General features: G+C 43.4%; 1 long non-coding RNA gene across 1 annotated transcript; it reads left to right on the forward strand.

Annotated features, from left to right (window-relative positions):
* The first annotated feature begins 490 nt into the window (after positions 1–490).
* On the forward strand, positions 491–1,998 carry LOC310833027. Its single transcript, XR_014558521.1, has 2 exons — positions 491–634; positions 1,122–1,998. It is a non-coding gene; the product is annotated as an uncharacterized lncRNA (long non-coding RNA).
* The last annotated feature ends 4,127 nt before the right edge of the window (positions 1,999–6,125 follow it).

Raw genomic sequence — 6,125 nt, forward strand, 5'->3', positions numbered from 1 at the left:
CTGTGACCTTGAATTTGAAGCAATAAGAATTGTATATTCCCTGACAGTGGCTTTCCAAGGTTTCAGATAACATTCTGCCCTGGTCCTGCCAAGCTTATTGAACCTGTGACTTTTTGCATGAAAAACATGTACTGCAAAACATGTACCTCTTTAAGCAGTGCACAGTTATACCGTGCAACTGGCCTGATCCAGAAGGTTCACTGGCCTGATCAGAAGGTTCTTATGCACTTTGCCTCTGAGCTGTAGGACACCCTACTCTAAACTTTCTCTTAAATGAAAATCACAACCACACTTGTTGCCTCAACCATTCAGTTATATGTGATGTCCCTACAACACTGATTAAACTATATTGAATCAATGGTATCAGGGTGATTTGTCTGAACAAGTGTCCACACCTTCTCTTCTCCTAAGTCAGGCCAGGATAAGCATCTAGGTATCTAGAGAAGCTTCCAAAAAATCTTGGTCCATCATTATTGCAAAATCAACCTCTGTTGACCAATGTTGAAAGGAGCTCTTGCAAAGCTTAGCGTTGGGCAACATTTCAGAAATCATTTCTGTGAGCATTTACTTAATACTTTCAGAATTCAGGGTTGTAGCCAACTCAGAGTAGACCCAGTGAAATTAAGGAACCTAGGTAAGTCATGTCCATTGGCTTCAATGGGTCTGCTCTGAATAAGGTTAGCACTGAATGCATAACTCAGTTTTGAGTTAAAGATAAGAAGAGCCCTGTTAGATCTTCTTATGGGGGAAAGGATGCTGGATAAGATGGGCTAGAAGGACTCTCTCTACATTATTAGCCAGGATGGAAACTTATTTTAAGAACATAAGAAAAATCTGATGTATCAGGCCAATGCCCTGTCTAGTGCAGGATTCTGAGTAACCAGATCCTTGTGGGAAAGAAGCAAGCAGACCCAACCAAGCCCAAGAGCAACTCTTGCCTCTTGAAGCTTCCAGCAAACTGGTACTCTGACTGTTGAGGTAGGGCATAGCCATCACGGCTAGTAGTCATGAGCAGCCTTCTGTTCCTCCATGAATTTGTCCACAAAATTCACTCTTGGGGAACATGTGAAAAGTTGTGCTTCCGTCAAGATCTAAACTTGCCAACCTGTGTACTGTTTCAGATTCCTTCCTGTTCTTCCAAGATGGCCCTCTGTGAATACAACAGCTGTAGCCCAGCCCTCTGTGGGATCAACACATCCTGCGTCTCGCAGATCCCGCCTTCGGAAGTGGTGATCCAGCCTCCCTCATTTACGCTGACCATCCCGGGAGCCATCCTCTCTGCCAGCAATGACCAGGTGGCCGTAGCACAAAATGCTCCATGCGCCACTGGATATGGAGGGTATTGTGGTTACGGGGGATATGGATCTGGCTATGGCTGTGGATATGGATATGGAAGAAGATCCCGTTATGGGTATCCTTGTTCTTATCCCGGTTATTCCCGACGATGCAGCTACAGCAGCTGTGGACCGTGTTAAATGGCTGGGAATCCTAGGAAAGCCACGGGGGGCTACCAAGCCCCCACTCAGTAATTTCAGAAACAACGAGTACCTCTCTACCTCCCCCAAAGTCTATGTGTTATAGCCAACGAAGTCCACCTCAGAGCTGACCCATTGAAAACAGTGGACCTAAATGACACTTGTTGATTGATTTCAATGAGTCTGCTATGAGACGGGCTATCATTGGATACCACCCTTTGATAGCTGGGGAGGCTCCTGTCTTCTGAAATGCAGCCCTTTGATATACCTCTCTTCCACTTTCCTTTCAATGGCTGCAGTTTATCATTTCCCTGTGTATGTCATGTGTTTAAGGTTTTCTGCAATCTTACGATGTTTGTTACTCCCTTTTAAACCTGCTTCTTGGCGGGGAGAGAGATAATGAAAAGCAACAACAAGAAACTCGTCCTTCTTACTTCTCAACTTGTAATTGGTCCTGTTGGAATCAGCTTGCCTGATTACAGATTGTCTTATTACTCAATAAAGCTTAACCGTTGCATCTTAATATTTGCCTTCTGGTTTTCTTTTGCCTGTCAGTTATCTTCCTTATCCTTCAATAGTTAACACAAGGGAAGGGAAGAAATTCCGGCTCTGGGGCCACATTCCCTCCTGCTAAGCTTTCAGGGGCCACATACCAGGGGCAGATGAAACCAAAGGTAAAAGTAGGTGGGGAATTTATGCCAATTTCGCCTTTGTACAGCAGTCTAGTTTCTACACAACACATGCACACACACAGAGAGAGAGAGAGAGAGAGAGAGAGAGAGAGAGAGAGAGAGAGAGAGAGAGAGATATCCTCAAATCCCAAATCCAGGCAAGTAAGAAGCATTTTCAGAGTTCAATGACATGTTCCAGTCTGGGCAGGGGGGGCATTCAGGGAGATCATGAAGCAGGGACAGTGAGAGGCATGGTCTGGGGAAGGAAGGGGGTTGCTGCAGTGGAGGAATCATCTGGGGAGAGTTCCAAAAGGCTACATGGAAAGGTCTTGGTGGGCATATTCAGCTCCTGAACCTGAGGTTCCCCATATTGCTTTAAAAGGTGAAAATAGAGTCATGCTCATTTAACCTCCTTAATTCTTAGTGCCAAGGATCGCTTGGCAGGATCTCCTCCCTTCCATTGTTACTGACATACTCTCCATTTATTTAAAGACCAGGTGGTTGGTTATTACCAACAGTGACCATGTTCTACCTCCACTGTCAGAGAGGCAGTAGTCTCTCAATGCCAATTGCTATTGTGTTAGCTTGCTGATTGTGGGTTTCTCTTCCCACTGGGACATCTGATTGGCTACTGCAATAACAGAATGCTGGAATAGATGGATCCTTATGTTCTATGTGCTACGGCCAGTGTCAAAGGTGATATGCTTCTGAATACGACTAGAAGGTCTTTGGCTGAATCGTATTGAAATTAAGTCCCTAGGATCTCTGCTGTTGGACTACAACACCCATTACCCCTGACAATTGGTTAAGCTAGTTGAGCCAGATGCGAGCTGGAGTCCACCAACACCTGGAGGGCCCTATGGGCTCCACTGATATCCCAAAACAACTGAGATATTTTTGAGGCTTCAATATAAGCATTTTAGCTTCCATGCATTAGAGCTTGACACTAAAAAGAGGACCAGGCTATTCCCGAAGGATATGGCTACCAATGGTCGCTAGCCACAATGGCTATGTTCTCCATCTAGTGTTGGGGGGCAAGATACCTTGGGAATCACAAGTGGGGGAGAGTGAGTGCTTCTTGAGGGCTTCCCTTTGGACCATCTGGTTGGCCACTGTGAGAACACAATGCTGGATAATGTGGGCCTTTGACCTGATTCAGCTGGCTGTTCTTCTGATGTTCTGGTTCATCTTCTGGGAATGATCTACCACAATAACAACTGCCATAAAACAGATTGCCATTTCAAAATATGTCTCAGCTGAAGTATGTGAAATGGCAGGACTTGTGCAGCCTGATGTTGGATCCAACATTGCATTCCAACAACTGATGCAAGATTCTTCCACCCCATTTCAGGTGAGTCCTGCCTCCTGCTACAGCCCTAGGTGGACAAGGTCCATCACAGTTAGTAGACCTAACCCTGTGAATACATTGTGGAGGGATTTTTGGAGGAGGAGTTCAGGGCACTTAAGTGGAAAGGAAACCAGGCACCAAGGCTAGTAGCCATTGATAACATCATTCTCCCAGAAGAGCCCAGAGGAAGTTATAGTGATGGTGGCCACCAATTTGGGAGGCTCTAAGAGAGGATTAGGGACATGGGTTGCACTGTGGGTTAAACCACAGAGCCTAGGACTTGCTGATCAGAAGGTCGGCGGTTCAAATTCCCGTGATGGGGTGAGCTCCCGTTGCTCAGTCCCTGCTCCTGCCAACCTAGCAGTTCAAAAGCATGTCAAAGTGCAAGTAGATAAATAGGCGGGAAGGTAAACTGTGTTTCCGTGTGCTGCTCTGGTTTGCCAGAAGCGGCTTAGTCATGCTGGCCACATGACCCGGAAGCTGTACACCAGCTCCCTCAGCCAATAAAACGAGATGAGCGCTGCAACCCCAGAGTCGGTCATGACTGGACCTAATGGTCAGGGGTCCCTTTACCCTTTACCTTTAAGAGAGGATTAGACATGGAGGACAAGGCTAGGAATGGCAACTAACAAAAATGTCTATGTTCTGTCTCCATTGTCAAAGGCAATTCACTTCTAAAGACCAGTTACTGCACATTTTTATGATTCTATTAGTGCAGAGTTAAGTTCAATGTACACATGTTGTACATTGGCAATAAAGGTATTATTATTATTATTATTATTATTATTATTATTATTAGGGACTTGCTGTTCTGCTCCGGTCCTGTGTGAAGGCTTCCCATTGTGGTATCTGGTTGACCACTGTGAGATCAGGATGCTGGACTAGATGGGACATTAACTTGACCCAACAGACATATTATTTCTTTAATAATAATAATAATAATAATAATAATAATAATAATAATAATAGTTTATATACTGCCCTTCATCCAAGGAACACAAGGTGACTTACAATTTAAAAATACACAACATAGTAACAAACAAAAATCTCACACATGCACACACACCGTTTAAAAGGCCATGGATTGTTTAATTAGCCAGAGGACTGGGAGAAAATGAATATATTTGCCTGGCACCTAAAGATATGCAACAAAGAAACGTTAACAACCAAGATTGTTCAGAGTAGAGCCTCCATGTCCTAAGGCAGTCTACTTCTGAACATGCTGAAAACAATCAGGGCTCTGAGCACCAGTTACTGGGAACCACAAGTGGGGAGACTACTGCTGCGCTCAGGTCCTGCCTTTGTGGCTATCCCATTGGCCACAGTTGGCCACTATGCAAACAGGATGCTGGAAGAGATAGCTATTCCATAGCATCTGCCTCATATTTGAGTGGACCATTGAGTCCCCAAGGTTTACATTTCCAAGGAAGGAATTGCAAGCTCCAATCAGAGGTGGGGAAACATAACATTGGTGCATGAGAAGTCTAAGAATCTGGAGTAGTGCTGGGGCAACACAGTTTGGCCATGGTGTTCAGAAGATGGTGTTTTTATGTGGTGACTCAAGCTCCCTTGAGGCTATGGGATGAGCTCTTAATGAAATTCCAGCTGCTGTTTTGCCCATAAGAAGAAGCCTCACCACTACTCTTTCCCACAGCTTTTTATGAGGAACTCATGCAATCCTTCTTTAATAGGCATGCAGTTACACCCATGGACGGCCTGTCATTTGAGTGGTTTCTTATTTTAATTTAACAACCCTCCCAGCACCTTTTCTGCTAGGTGTTTTGGAATCCCCAGAGTAAATGAGGAGCTTGGCTTTATTTTAGTTTAATGAGAGTAACTCATTCTCCCAATACAAACATCTTTAAGGGCTGAATGTGTAAACCGTATAAATGAATTGGCCGGGTAAGCAAAAATTAGAAACCTGGCAATTCACTAGATTATTTTCCCTTGGCTAATTTTAGCATCAAAATAAAATAAAGCATGAAAGCAGCCGTAAGGCAAGAGGAGTAAATATACAGAAGAAGAAGAAGAAGAAGAAGAAGAAGAAGAAGAAGAAGAAGAAGAAGAAGAAGAAGAAGAAGAAGAAGAAGAAGAAGTTTTAAAATAATGAACGGCATATCCATGGTGGGATACAGGGTTCATATTTATACATCAAGTATTCAGAACAGTTGCCAGATAAAATCATATCTGGTAGGAATGTTTGTTTGGTCATACAATTCATAAATAGTCCCCAAACAGATAGAAAACCTGAAGGGTTCATATCGTTCCAATGGAACGTATCTTAGAGGTTAGTTTTTCAGAGATGGCAATAAATATGACTTGTTTTAACCATGAGTCCAAAGAGTAACAAGATGGATCCTCCCATTCTTGAGAGACAAGCAGCAACCAGAAGATATAGAATTAATTGTTGACAAATAAGATCAACAGTAGCACCATAAAGACTTAACTAACTCTCTAAGGAGACTTGTTTGCCAATAATAATAATACTAATTTCTGTTACCACATGCTTCTAGAACTTACCTTTTATTTAAAAGAAGGGATGGGCAAATCTGTCCATTCTGGTTTCTTGGGAGTTTCACACTTTTCCAAATTCACTTCTCCACATTTCCACTTCACTCTACAGGTTTTTTT

Source organism: Podarcis gaigeae (genome assembly GCF_964106915.1).
Source record: "Podarcis gaigeae genome assembly, chromosome: 16".
Taxonomy (NCBI): Eukaryota; Metazoa; Chordata; class Lepidosauria; order Squamata; family Lacertidae; genus Podarcis; species Podarcis gaigeae.